This window comes from Eulemur rufifrons, chromosome 7 (genome assembly GCF_041146395.1).
Source record: "Eulemur rufifrons isolate Redbay chromosome 7, OSU_ERuf_1, whole genome shotgun sequence".
NCBI lineage: Eukaryota > Metazoa > Chordata > Mammalia > Primates > Lemuridae > Eulemur > Eulemur rufifrons.
In genome coordinates this window covers 260,699,146-260,714,716 of record NC_090989.1, presented here as the reverse complement: position 1 = coordinate 260,714,716, position 15,571 = coordinate 260,699,146, and the positions used below count along the sequence as shown (strand labels likewise).

Here is a 15,571-nt window from a genome sequence, read left to right as displayed (position 1 = left end):
TTCTCTTGCTTGAATTCTTCTGTTTGCTCCAATTGGCCTTTATGGAGATTGAATTCTCTACCAGAACCTTCACTCTTAAGGCAGAATCCTTGTTTCTGGCCTCTTCTACGACCTGTCTGGCCAGTCCCTGTCCCCGGCAGTATGACACTCCAGCACACTCTTCCCTCTTTCCAGGCTCCGTCTTCTTGACAAGATATTTCCCATCCATTTGTACTATTCTAAGCAAATTTTGCTGGTTTCTGAGCCTCTGCCTTCCCTCTCTGATCCGGCCTGTTGAATGTCACCAGATTGCTGGTTCTGACACCAGAAGGCTGACTTCTAACAAGCACGATGAGATATATCCAAATGAGGGCTGTCATCTGTGTTACCTGGGAAGTTTGCATTACATGCCTAGTCCAGGGATTCCAGTATTTTTAAAGAACATTTCTGAAATTCCTTTGTTGGAATTACATGGAGCCACAGTTAGAGCAAGACAGGACTATAGACACCACCCACCCAGTTCTACCTTCCACTTTGTATGTGGGGACACTTGGGGCTCTGGGAGCTTTGGAGCTCACTGAGAACACGTATCAAATTATACGCAAAGCTAAAACCTGTCCTCTGCTCTCCTAACAAATGATTTTTCTTCAGAGCCAGTTTACAAGCAATAGAAGAAATGATCTCCCAAGTCTATAGCCGTGGTTGTTAATCCTTTTTGAATCATGAAGTCCTTGGGGAATCTGATAAAAGCTACAGACATGATCCCTCAGAAAAGAACACATACACTTAAAACTTGCACACTCCAGGATGAGAACTCCTGCCCTATGTTAGCGTGTAAACACCTTCTCCCAGATTTCAACAGCAACTATTATGCAGCACGATCATTGTCCTTGTCCTCCAGACCTGCATCCAAATGATTCTTGGCTGTTCCCAACTATCAAATCCCCAAAGGAACGAGATGTTCCAGTGCTGAGGAGGTCCAGAAGAATGTGCTGTAGGCTCCAAAGGCATTTCCACAAAGAGCATTCCAAAGATATTTGAAGAAAGCCAGAGTCCCTGGAAAGTGCAGCTTCTCCAGATGACCACCTAGAGCAAGCGGCATCTGTGTGCCTGCTCTGGTCGGCTCTTAAATAATCACAGCCCCGTTCCCTTTCAGGCAAAGCTCACGTGGAGGCTTTGGTATGGTAACTTCTTATCTGCTAATACAAGAGGGACAATTCCAAAGCTTAGCAGAGACTGCCTTCTCCATGCAGGCTCCTGGGACCTCTCCAGGCAGTTGTGTGCTTCTTCCTTCCTGTTCCCAAGCTTTGTATAAACCTGTACCTCTGCTTTCATCTCTACTTCTCCCAACAGATGTTGGGCACAGACCTGAAGGGCAGAGACTGGATTCAGGCATTTCATCATTTACATGTCCATTTGACATTTATTAAGAGGCTACCACATGTTAGCACTGAAAATACAATGGTGAATAAAACAGTGCTGCATTCTCTCAAGAAACGCAGACAAGCAATCAAACAACAGTGTGACTAACTTCCTTTGGGAAATACAGGGTACTTTACAGTACAGTCTGGTCTTTTGGGGGGAGGGGCACCTTTTACGCTAAGATCTGATGTACATCTTTCCAGGCTCAGCCCATAGAATGTGCTTGATCTTAAACCACATTGCCCTAGGCAAAATCCTCTGGCCCTGTCGGAGGGGTCACTCACTGAAGGGCAACTGCTCACTAATTTAAGAGTGGCTGTGGTGAGCCAGGGCCCGACTATTTGGAAAGATAACTAACATCAGGTGCAGCTGGGCACCTCCTTTAACTCTTTCTGAGACATCTGTGAACTGATGGTAAAAGCAGTAGACTTACAACTCCTGTAGGTTTCTGTCCTGGGGCTCTGCCACTGGCTACATGCATGTGTTCTCACTTGTCCTTCTGTATACAATGCCAAGGAAGCTATGAAAGCCCTTTGCAAACTTAAGGACATATAATCAATGGATCTATCTATCTAAACTACCCAGCTTTACGGGGAAAGAGGAAGGCAGGGTAACACAAATTTAGGAGCACTGGCAAGGGTACTGCTTTGTAGGGCCCGTGCCTCAAGCCTTTTGCTGCTTCGCATGACCTGGATTTGGCAAGGAGGTGGCAGCTTGAATTCCAGGCAGGCTAAAAGGCCTTGGCTGAGAAGCTCTAACGGATTTCACAACACAGCAGGGAAAGGCTTCCCACAGAGGGACCGGGGGTGGGGTGGGGAAAGCTTCAATTCTGCACGTTGGGAAACGGTAAGTAGTGGAAGGCTCCCGAAAGGCAGGATGCGGCAGCGAGAAAAACCCCTGATTATTGACACGCTCCCCCCACCACGCCTTGAATCCCAGCGTTAACAGCCGCAGTCTGCAAGCCATAGTATCACAATCCTACATCGCTGACCCTGCCTACGCCCCCAGCCCCTGCCGGGAGAGGCAGTGCGGACAGGCCTCCTCCCCCGGCACCCGCGCATGCGCACCGCTTGCTCTGCCTCCAACACTCATCTGCGGCGCTCAGATCCTGGGATTAAAGAGACATTGCTCCTTTTATCTCTGGTTGTGCCTAGTGCTCAATCCACAGCAGTCTCTGAATCCTTAGGCTGCCGGGCAGTGGTTGGGGCAGAAGGAAACAAGTCAAGAAGAGCTCAGGCCTGGCCTAAAACTACAACTCCCAGTAGACACCGCGCTGGTCCCTCCTTCTTGTGGGCGGAGCCCAAGGGCCGCCGCGGCTTAAAGCGGCGAGAGCTGCTGGGCGTCTGGACCGCTCTGTGCGGAGCCCGCGTGCCTTTGCTGTCTGCGCGGGAAGCGTGGGGACTGTGGTGTCCTTTCTGTCCTTGCCCGTTGTGCCTGAACTAGCAACAGCATAACACAAACAACATCTAAGCACGTTTAGAGGCTTCTCTCAGGTGCAGTAGCTTGTTGCTTCTACTTCACTGAATTCTTCTTTTTTTTTTTTGAGACAAGAGTCTCACTCTGTTGCCTGGGCTAGAGTGCCATGGCGTCAGCCTAGCTCACAGCAACCTCCAACTCCTGGGCTCAAGCGATCCTCCTGCCTCAGCCTCCCGAGTAGCTGGGACTACAGGCATGCGCCACCATGCTCAGCTAATTTTTTTTGTATATATTGTTAGTTGTCCAGCCGATTTCTTTCTGTTTTTAGTAGAGACGGGGTCTCGCTCTTGCTCAGGCTGGTCTTGAACTCCTGATCTTGAGCGATCCTCCCGCCTTGGCCTCTCAGAGTAATACTAGGATTACAGGCGTGAGCCACCACGCCCGGCCTACTTCATTGAATTCTTGATTTAGCAAGTGAGAACCTGAAAAATCGCCTGTGTGTTAAATTTCTGTAAAATGAATTATTTTCCTTACTATGTCAAAGCAACTTTGTGTTTTTTCCTAGCTTGCAGGTGTCAGTGGCTCATGTTTAGTATCATTTATTTTCTCTAAAGACTCAACACAATAAATTAGAAGGGAGTCTGTTTAAAGAAATCCCGCAGTGAATCCTGAAAAAGTAAAAACCTGTTGATTTGATACATTTTGTACTTTACTTTTCCAACTTCTGAATGTTGTAATGAAGTGCCTTTAAAATGTAGCGCACTTGCGATCCGTTTTTAATGTGTAGGTTTAAAAATATGTTTTAGGCCTGGCGAGGTGGCTCACGCCTGTAATCCTAGCGCTCTGGGAGGCTAAGGCGGGAGGATCACTTGAGGTTAGGAGTTGAAGACCTGCCTGAGCAAGAGTGAGATACTGTTCCTATTAAAAATAGAAGAAATTAGGCATGTGTTGTGGTGCTTGCCTGTAGTTCCAGCTACTCGGGAGGCTGAGGGAGGAGGATCGCTTAAGCCCAGGTTGCGGGTGAGCTGTGATGACACCACTGCGTTTAATCCTGGGACAAGAGGATGAGACTCTGTCTCCAAAAAACAAAAGTTTTAAATTGTAACCTAATCTTTGAATAGGACCCAGAAGGGTGAGGTTTAAAACCTCTACTCTTTGCTTCTTGCTTTAGGGAGGCAAAAAATGACAGTTCTTAGATAGTATGAGGGATAGCCACCTTCTAGAAAGTGCCATTGGTCCCCACGACTATAGTGGGTTTCTTGAACTGAGTGGTTATTGTGATTTTTTACAGCCACTATTAAACCACCTCCTCATACTAACAATGAACTCCTTTTGTTTTTTGCAAATAAATAAATTTTAAGGGCCTCAAAGGGAGTCAATTCAGAGCTTGAATGCAGAATCTCTTTTAGAGTTGGGTTTTTAAAATTTGTTTTTGGACCTCTTGGCTTCAGCCTGGTGAGTTTTATGACTATTTATTCATTCACTCTACTTAGTGTGACATTTGTGGATAATAAGAAATTGGCCCACTTTGCTAAAAATTAACAAGATGTATAATTTTTGATTTTTTCTTTGTGTGAGGCAGCCCAGTAACAGGCATACTGAAAAATGGAAATAGTAGTTGATGTATAGTGATTTCAGAGATGACTAGGGCCATTATTGTGCTCTGAACAAACCCCCCATACATTCTGAAACATTAAATAGGAGAGAAAGCAATAGTCATGATATTTGGTAATATTTGGATTTTTCCAAAATTCTCAAATGTTCTCTTTACAGTCACAAATAGAACAAGTTTTCTGGCTACTAACTCTTCTAGTAAACACTTAATTTATTAAGTCCTAGCCAGCTCAATAAGGCAAGAAATCATGAGATATAAGACAATATTACTGTATATGAGAAAATTTCAGGAGAACTTAGACAAATTATTAACATTTTTAGGAAAGTACAGCTGGAAAAAGTGCAATTGTACAAGAATCAATTTTATTTCTATCACCACCAACAAAAGACAAACATTATTAATTTCACAAAAGATACCACTTACAGGAGTGAAACAAAGATGTGCAAGAGCTTTATGGAGGAAAGTATAAAACATCATTGAAAATCATTAAGAAAACATTTAAATTAAATGAATGGATACATCATGTTCATGGATGCAAGGACTCTATTTTATAAAGTTATCAATTCCCCTCAAATCTATACATTTAATCCAACCCAAATTAAATTGTCAATACTGTTGTGTATGTTTGTATCTTGACAAGTTTATTCTCAAACTTACATGTAAGATCAATGGTTCATGAATGACATTTTTGAAAGAATAAAATGAGTGTCCTACTAGGTAACAAGGGTTTGCCCTATTAGATATCAAGCCATCCTGTAACACTGTAATAAGACGACAATGTGTTGCTATTGCTGGGACAAGCAAATAGAGAACAGAACAGAACCTGTGCATATATCAGAACTTATTAGATTATTGGGAGAAGATGAGCTGTGCAATAAATGGTATTTGGAATAATCGGTTAAACACATGAAAAAATTGATATTTATCTCTTACCATACCAAAAAAAAAAAAAAATTCTAGTTGAATTAGAGCCTTAAATGTGAAAAGCAAAACTTTAAAACTTTTAGATGTTCTCCTATAGGCCTTTATGACCTTGGTCTAGGGAAAGATTTCTTAAACCAGACATATAAAGTTCAAACTATGAAGGAAAAGATAGGTGAATCTGACTACATTAAAAACAAGCAAGCATGCAAACAAACAAAACTTCCATACATTAGAAAATAAAAAACACAAGTGAAAAGACAAGGCACAGACTGGAAGGACATTTACAACTCAAAGAGAGACAAAGGATTAGTATTTAGGAATTTTAACACTACAAATCAATAAAACAAAGACAAATGATACATTGTAATGATACAATATAAAATGAACCAAGATATAACTTGGCAGTTTCCAGAAGAGGAAAATCGAATGGTTGATAGATAATCAGAAGATACTCAACCTCAATGGTAATCAGGAAAAATACTAATTAAAACAACAAGAATTTGTTTCGCACTTATCTGATTGGAAAAATTAAAAAGGCCAATAATATTGTATTGTCAAAGATGTTGAGCAACAGAAACTCTCAGCTACTGTTGATGTTAGCATAATTGGTTCAGTTTGGCAGTGTAATAAAAGTCAAGATTACAAAGCAAGTTCACTCTAGGCATATATTCTACAGAAGGTCTTCTACGTATGCATAAATGGATATGTCAGAAATTTTTTCATAGCAGCCATGATGATGATAGCCAAAAATGGAAAACAATAAAAATGTCCTTCAGGAGAAGAGTGAGTAGTTGAATAATTCTGTGGTCCTCAACCCCTGGGCCACAGATGAGTACCAGTCTGTGGCCTGTTAGAAACTGGGTGCACAGCAGGAGGTAAGTGAGCAAAGCTTCATCCGTATTTATAGCTGCTCCCCAAGGCTTGCATCACCGCATAAGCTCTGCCTCCTGTCAGATCAGTAGCTTTAGATTCTCACAGGACCATGAACCCTATGCAAGCAAGGGATCTAGGTTGCATGCTCCTTATGAGAATTTAATGCCTGATGATCTGAGGTGGAGATGAGGCCATGATGGTAGCACCAGGGAGCAGCTGCAAATACACATTATCATTAGCAGAGAGCTTTGACTGCACAATAAATGTAATACACTTGAATCATCCCAAAACCATCCCCCCAACCCCTGCCCAGTCCGTGGAAAAATTGTCTTCCATGAAACTGGTCCCTGGTGCCAAAAAGTTTGGGGACCGCTGGACTAATTCATTTAATGGAATACTATAAAGCAGTGAAAATGAAAGAATGAGAATGCCATTATCAACGTGTATAATTTGTGCAAGAAGAACAAGTTATAGAATGATGTGTACAATTTCAGTGTGATACCACTTATATAAAGTTAGAACATACAAAACAATACGAATTATTGACTATGGACAATTTCATATGTAGAGAAAGTATAAAAATATGGCATTAATAAGCACCAAATTCAGGGGAAAGGAAGGAAATAAAATTGGGGGGAACTTCAAATGTGTCTGTAACATTTTATTTTATTTTTTTATTTCTTGAAGTTGTTCATTAAAAAGAAAAGGAAGGAAAGAAAAGAAAAATACTGACAGATCTGTTTGGAGAACAGCAGTTACACTTACATTTTTATATAACTTTCTGAGTTTTCCCTTATAATTCAATCCAATGAGAACCATCACTCTCTACAGAGTCTCCTTGGCATGGAGGACTAAGGCATGCAAAGGTCCTGCTGATGGCCATCTGCCCAGCTTTCTGTCTCCACATTCCTGCAACACAGAGGGACTAGTGGAGACAGCATGGTTAGCTGACACTAAGAAGCCTAAATTGGATCAAGATCCCTTACCCCAGGAGTGGGACAGGTGCAGGCTGAGAGCATGGCTCTCTACTGATCTATGGTGGATGCAGATAGAAGATGCCATTTTAAGCGCTAAACACCTCATCCCTCTGTGGGCATCTTCCAATCAAAATGGGCAGGTTAATCTATTGGAGTTCTAGATACCAGCTCATTTTCATAGTTGATCCAAATTCTTGCACGTGGGTCTCTTCTCCCCACTGTACTAACTTTCAGTTTTTGAAAGGTATTTTTTAATATCATTTTTAAAGGATTGAAATAGCAAGAGATCTACATGTAGAGAACATATTATATTTTGCTTTATTAAAGATATTTAATGGTGACATCCAATTCTGTTGAAAAGTTTTAACCCTGGTTTTCTTATCATTTTGGTAGCACACTATCACTATCATAATTGGCTATTGAAAATTGTACCTGATTTTTTTTTTTATATAATAAAAGCATATAGGACCTGTTGACTTGTTAATACCTTCAACTTTATACCTTGAATCACACACAGGTCCTCCTGGATTCTCCAGTAATGTGTATGACTTGGAATGCTTTTCCATTTATCAGCAAAGTTTATTAATTAGGCACCCACATTTGCATAGTACTCTACTGAGCACCTAATAAATATGTTTTAAAAAGACACTGTCCTTGCTTGATAAAGCCTACTCTACCTTTTCATTCTTCCACTTTGGCCACATTATCTTTGCTAACCCTTTTGTAACTCTAGATTGTCAGAACTGTTTGAGCTCAGAACTGTAGCCCCCACGCAGTGGGCATTCACTACATGCTTTGGCTAAGGTGGTAGGAAAGAGTTTCTCTGTCTTCAGAGAAAGCATGCTAAGTTTTTGGCCATGGACAATTGGCTTTTTACCTTCTCAACTGGTTTAAACACAAGGTTTTCTGTGATGCAAAAATCCAGATACAGACTATTTCAATTGTGTTGCACCGGGGGAGGAAAAAGTAGCCCATATTTAGACCACAGTGCAGAGCTCCAGCAACCAGAAAGTCACCAAGGCAGTATCAGCAACTAATAACACCCACCCACACACACACTTGCATTCATTTTATGGGGCTTACTCCCACATGAAGTAAGGCCAAAAACACTCACCTGTATAAACACGATCAAGTTCTAGTGTCATACCGCTGGAATAAATAGCAGCAGTTTGGAAAACAAATTCTTAATTGACTGAGCTATGATCAACACAGTTTCGTGTGAGGAGTTCCATTTTACCAAAAAAGAGAGTGATGGTTTGAAGACTGTGTTTCTGTCTTAAAGCTTGTTACTTTAGTTAGTTAATCAATTTGTAGCCCAGGTTGCCTCTCCTTTGGCCAGCATGGCTTTCCAGGGCAGGGGTTTCAGACTCCTAGGCAGGTGAGGACGACTTAGGTTTCTCAGAGAAGCAATGTGGTGGAGCTGTCTAATTTGAAAGAACAGGAAATCAGGCAATTGTCACTAAAGGTCGCGATGACATATACGGCCATATGTGAGTGTTATATAGGGAGCCATGTGTATGGGGGTGGAGTCTACCAGGAAAAGGCAGCTGATGCCTCGCCACCTTCCCAGAGGGTCATGTGTGAAATCAATTTGTTTCTCTTATCTTTTGTTGGTGGAATGTGAAATGTTGTTAATCATCAAATGCTGACTGTCTGCATGGATAGTGGAACCTTTGGGGAGGGAAGAGTTTATTTCTTTGCCCTACTCTCCCAACCAGATACCTGGGAAAATAAATGCTTCACAGCCTGGTCATTTCTGATTTGCAAATACTCTGTCCACATGATATCAGAAAGAGCTATTCCCTTCTTCCCTTTTCTTCTTCCCTTATTTCTATATTTCCCTCCCCTCCTTACTTCCCTTCTTCCTTTTCATCCATCTATCCATCCGTCCATCCATTATTTACCAAGTACTTTCTGTGGTCAAATTCCTTCTACCAGTGTCTGTGGTCCAGGAACAAAAAGGGCAGAAGCCCACTCAAGGGACAGGGGCAGAGTAGGGCAGACAAGTGAAGGAGTGGGCAAGAGACGACAACCAGTAAGAGGTGAAGGACAATGGAGAAGGAGGTGCCATGGATAACTCATGACTCAAAGCCTTTTTCCCCCCATCTTGTGTAGGTCCACAGTCTCTGCTAGAAACTCTGGAACTTGGGTATCACCCAAAGCAAATGAAATGCAATAAATACTGCTATCTATCTATCTATCTACCTACCTACCTTTAAAATGCATAGACATACTGCACCAAGGTTCTGCTGGGCAAAGTTTCCACTTGATAACTGTAGTCAGTCAATATGCTGCCATCCAGTGATTGTGTACTAGTTTACATAATAAAAACTTATAAGAAGCTTAAATGGCTTAAGTTTAATTGAATCCTAAAAAACATCACATAAGACAAGCTAATGAAACAGAACAATCAGTCCAGGAGACCAACTCAAAAGATAAGAGAACACTGGTGAAAGAGAAAAGGAATTGGAAGTGAGATATGCAAAAAATATCCTGGGACTAATCATATAGAAGTGCAAAGGATAAATCATTAATTAGGCCTGGAAATTTTTTTTTTTTTACAAAAAAGAGCACTGCAGTGCACCATAATTGATAATGCATGACTCTTAACGGTAGGAGAATTTCTCTTGACCTACTGCTGAAAACACTTGCTCTATCACAAGAACTGTTTACAGACCGAGCACTGCTGAGAATACGTACGGGAGGACGACTCAGTATAGACGTCTTTATGGTACTGAATCAAATCACAGAACCATATGTTGCTCTCTCAAGACTTTGATTATTGAACTCATTAAGTGCATCTAAGAACATAATTGTTAATTTTACTTATAATGAAATGCATGAATGAATAAATGCATTAAGACTTTGGTAAAATCTATGAAAATATGATGGCTTGTGGAGGTGCAAAGTGCCAGGGGAGGGCAGGGAAGAGAGAGCATTCAGCTGGGGAGGGCTGTGGCCCCACGCTGGTAGTTGCCTTCTATGTCCCACAATGTGACGCAGAGGTCATGAAGACTTTGAAACACCAAAGGCAGTTGACATTTCCCCCTGCATGTTCTACTTCCTAAGGCAGTTGCATATCCTAGAGTAATTTTAGAAAGATTTCTAGTAATAAGAATAAAAGCAAAAGTAACTTTCGTGTATAGTGCTAGAAAGCAGGATGAGCTAGCTGAAATCACCTTAGGTCACCTGAATCCTAAGGTAGTCTTCATCCTATATCATACAGCAACTTAAAATTTCATTTTATTTGCTTATTTATCTTTACCTTTGCTATAGGAAAATTCACTCTTTTTAGTGTAAACTTCCACAGGTTTTGAAAAATACATATAGTCATGTAACCACCACCAAAATTAAGATGCAAAACAGTTCTTATGACCCCAAAAATTATCCTTGTGCTGCCCCTTTGCAGTCAACCCTTCCTCTCACTCTTAACCCCTGAAAACTGTTCTATTCTCCATCCCTTTAGCTTTGCCTTTTCCAGAATAACATGAAAATGAAATTATATAGTAACACAATGACTTTTTAATTAGGGAATTTAAAACAAAAGCAAGCAAACAAACAAAAACAAAAACAAAACAACAACAACAAAAAAAAACAGAGCCCCATTCTCTGAATATTCTCATTAGGTAAAGTTTACTATGCTAGACACCTCAAATCTTCCTGCTGCTTTTCAAAATATTTTTCCTGATTAAAGCAACTTTTGTTTTTCTTTCTCTTTGTCCTTGCCCTATATTGCTTAGAAATTTTGGGGGGTCATTTTGCAGTTGTTTCCTGTGTGAGCACTACAGTGAATTTGGCTGTACGGAGGAGATTTGCTTTGTAATATTCCACCTGGGAGAGGGGCAATGTTGTGTTTTTCTAGCAATTTTATAAATATAATCTGAACTAAAGAGGAAAACTCATTCCATGGAGTTTAATTAGAATTTTACCGAATGAGAACAGACAAAAAGGATGTAGGATGAAGTTCAGTTAGGCACATAAAAATTAGAAAAAACTCTAAGGCCCCTCATTTGTGAAGGTCAGTTTCCTACATGAAGGAACATAAAATTCCTGAAACATAAAATTGCAAGGCATGCAAAGGAAAACCAATTCTTATGGATTTGTTTGGATGCACACACAATTTCAACTGCCTGCTTAGTGAGGCAGACAGACCAGCTCTAGCTACAGCGTGAGTTAGTTGCCTTACTGTCCATCATCCTCTGTGCTCTTGTCTTCATGATCTGGAGCATATTAAATATGAAAACGAATGGTACAAGAGCTGGATTTTACCTTGGGTCTCCATTGGCTATTATTATGATTATTATTTTTTAAAAGATTTGGGAATGTGGGCATATTTTGTTCCATTCCATGAACTACGGAGTTGACAACATCACATTCTGAGGTAAGGATGGGGTAAAATGTAGACTGCTTCAGCCCACCCATCTTCATACGTCATGTTCATTGTCCATCCATACTGGACTAGAATAGCTGCTCTTTGGCTGGCGCTATCTTGGTGCAGTTGCTTTCTTTGCAGTATATCACCTTGCTTTTCTTACCAATTTTTAAATCATTTGCATCAAACCTCTGTGTATATCTGCTGGTTTGGGCTCTGCCTTTGAGCTCATCATCAGTATTAGACATAGGAACAGTGCAGGGCACCAAGAGAAACACCGCATAAACACGGTGGTGGATATGCTAGCACAGTGACCCGGGGGCACCTATGGGCGAGCTCCCCGTATTTACTCAACTCTAAGGTTGTGGTAGAATCAGGGCCCTGGCAAGCCTTAAGTGTATATTTTTATTTGTGAATGCATTATACTCAAAGTCTTGCCCAAATCTATTTTGCTTGATTAATAAAAACAAAACCAAATTCGGGTTCTGCATGCAATAAATCTACCTTTTAAGATAGGAAAAAGTAAATTCTCAAAACCGGTGAGTTTAATGTTCAATCCCTGGCATCAGATGGTGAACAGATGGTTTGTAAACACATAGCAGAGGAAACAGCATGGGTTTACTAAGAGCAAGTCATGCTGAACTAACCTTGTTTCCTTTTATGATAGAGTTGACACTGACAGAAAAGGGAAATTTTTAAAAATCAGCGTATTTTAATTTCAGTCAGGATAAAATGTTTCCTTGAGGGTAAGAGGGAGCAAACCTCAACTGCAAGATAAAGAGATAGATCTGTTGCTAGTTAAAGTGGTTAATGGGCCAAGTGCAACCTCAAGGGAGGTATAAAATAGCATGTCAGAAGATTCTTAATTGTTCCACGGTTTCATCAATAACGAGTGAAATTTATACATGCCTTGACACGACATTTTGAGAGATATTGAATATAATGAATATAAAAATCAAATTTTTTTTAAGAAGGAAAAAAAATAGCAGGCTAGAACAACTTCCAAAAGTAACAGATGATTTTTAATGATGACAAATGTAAAATCTTAAGCCTGTTATTTTAAAAAATGCAGAAGTATGGGAGGGAGGAGAATTGGCTTCTTGTTAGTTTGTGAAAAGAAGATAACATTTTAGTCAATTTCTTTTTTTTTTTTTTTTTTTTTTTGTTGAGACAGAGTCTCACTTTGTTGCCCAGGCTAGAGTGAGTGCCGCGGCGTCAGCTTAGCTCACAGCAACCTCAGACTCCTCGGCTTAAGCGATCCTACTGCCTCAGCCTCCCGAGTAGCTGGGACTACAGGCATGCGCCACTATGCCCGGCTAATTTTTTCTATATAGATTTTTAGTTGTCCATATAATGTCGTTCTATTTTTAATAGAGACGGGGTCTCGCTCAGGCTGGTCTCGAACTCCTGACCTTGAGCAATCCACCTGCCTCGGCCTCCCAGAGTGCTAGGATTACAGGCGTGAGCCACCGCGCCCGGCCATAGTCGATTTCATATATAATGTGAGTCAGTCATACAAAACAATTACTGAATGATAGAAGAATAGCGTCTTCATCAGACAGAAATGCCCGTCCCACTGTACTTTTAATGGTCATGCCCATCAGTACTTTTTCTAGAACCACGTGTCTGACTTTAGGAAAGATATTAACCAGTTGGAGCAGATCCAAGGGAGTTTGACCAAGCGGATACGGTCTAAAGATCTCACCACGTGAGGAACAGGGGACGGCACCAACAGGTACTGAGTGTCTACTTTGAGCTAAGGGAGGAGAAAAGGCTGGAGGGAAAGGGGAGGATGGGATAAGAATAGGTCAGCAGCTTCTTCTTTTTTTTTTAAATTTCAGCTTATTATGGGGGTACAAAAGTTCAGGTTATATATATTGCCCATCTTCTGCCCATCCCTCCGAGTCAGAGCTCAGCTTCTTAAGTAAATGTTGTAGGAAGGAGCCCCAGAACCCAGTTACCAAGAATAGGGACTTGGGCTTTCCGCGCTGCCCAGAGAAGGGCCCATATGACGGTGTTCTGGATTCCCGTCATATCTTAAAGGGAAACCTTCACAATGTCTGGAGCCCTTGATGTCCTGCAAATGAAGGAGGAGGATGTCCTCAAATTCCTTGCAGCAGGAACCCACTTAGGTGGCACCAACCTTGACTTCCAAATGGAACAGTACATCTACGAAAGGAAAAGTGATGGTGTCTACATCATAAAGCCGAGGATGACCTGGGAGAAGCTACTGTTGGCAGCTCGTGCCATTGTTGCCATTGAAAGCCCTGCTGATGTCAGTGTCATGTCCTTTAGGAACACTGGAGGAGAGAGCTGTGCTGAAGTTTGCTGCTGGCACTGGAGCCACTCCTATTGCTGGCCGCTTCACTCCTGGAACCTTCACTAACCAGATCCAGGCATGTTCTGGGAGCCGCGTCTTCTGGTGGTTGCTGATCCCAGGGCTGACCACCAGCCTCTCACAGAGGCACAGTATGTTAACCTGCCCACCATTCCTCTGTGCAACACAGATTCTGCTCCGTGTTATGTGGACACAGCCATCCCATGCAACAAGAAGGGAGGTCACTCAGCAGGTCTGATGTGGTGGATGCTGGCCCGGGAAGTTATCCACACGTGTGGCACCATCTCCCGTGAACACCCGTGGGAGGTCGTGCCCGATCTCTACTTCTACAGAGATCCTGAAGAGATTGAAACGGAAGAGCAGGCTGCTGGTGAGAAAGCTGTGACCAAATAGGGACTTCAGGGCGAATGCACTGCTCCAGCTCCTGAGGTCACTGCTACTCATCCCGAGGTCGCAGACTGGTCTGAAGGCCTGCAGGTGCCTCTGTGCCTGTGCAGCAGGTCCCCACTGAAGACTGGAGCGCCCAGCCTGCCACGGACGACTGCTCTGCGGCTCCCACTGCTCAGGCCACTGTATAGGTCGGAACAACCACTGAGTGGTCTTAAGTTCTTCAGCAAATTCTTAAACGAGATGGAAATAAAGAATAGGGACTCAGGCAGGACTCAGCTCGCTCTCTTGCCCAGAATAAGGGTAAAGTATGTGTGAGTATGTGTGTGTGCATGTGTGTGCACGTGTGTACATGTCTTGGAAAGTAGGCAGCTAGCAGGCGATCAGAGTATACATTCCTGCTCCCAGAACTTTCAGTGTGGCTTCCCCCAGGGGGATCCTAATTGTTCTCAGGCACCTTTGTTCATCATTCCATGTTCATTCTTGTCATTTAGTTCGTGCCTGGCCTTGCGGTAAGAATGGGAGATACAAGGTGGAATAAAGCCAGTCTGTACAGAAGAGCAGCTCACAGTCTAGAGGGGCAAGTGGGCATTGTGCCCGCAGGTTGGCCCACTGAGAAACTGAGAAGTTATGAGGCCAGGGTTACTCCGTTGTCAGTGAAGGGACCAAAACATCATCTACAGAGACTTTCAGAGCTGGAGGGAATTTTGGATACCTGTCTAGCGCATCATTTTCTAACAGTGCCTCTGGAAACCCAGGGCATTTGCACAGCTTCCTTTGGGATTTCTGGGTGTGAGGGGAGAGATTGAACCAGAAGGTGAAGGTGTCTGGAGTCATTCTCTAATACTTCAAGCAGAGCGGCCGTGCTTCTGCCCTATTTGTCCATTATCCTTCTACGAATTAACCTGAAGGAAGTGTACTGCCTCTGCTAAACATTCAGCCTCTCCCCACGCTCACACAGGAGCATAGTGAATAGTGGCCGAAAGATACTGTGATTTGCCTGATGTAATTAAATAAATATTTTTGTTATGTGTCTATTATATGTCTATGAAGACTGTGAAATCTATTCATTCAGTGATTTATTGAAATACCAAATAAGCAAAGACACGATCATCCTAAGATTTTCCCTCAGACGTTTAGCTTTTTCAGAATCCCTGAGGGCAAAACTTTGTCCTACTCACTTTTGTTTCTCAAGTGTCTAACACAGTGCCTGACATAATCGGGCTCACTAAATGTTTGCTGAATTTGGAGAAAGAAATTAAAACAAC

General features: G+C 42.1%; 1 pseudogene; it reads left to right on the top strand.

Moving 5' to 3' along the window:
- Positions 1-13,603: 13,603 nt before the first annotated feature.
- Positions 13,604-14,521, top strand: LOC138387465 (small ribosomal subunit protein uS2-like; annotated as a pseudogene).
- Positions 14,522-15,571: the final 1,050 nt, after the last annotated feature.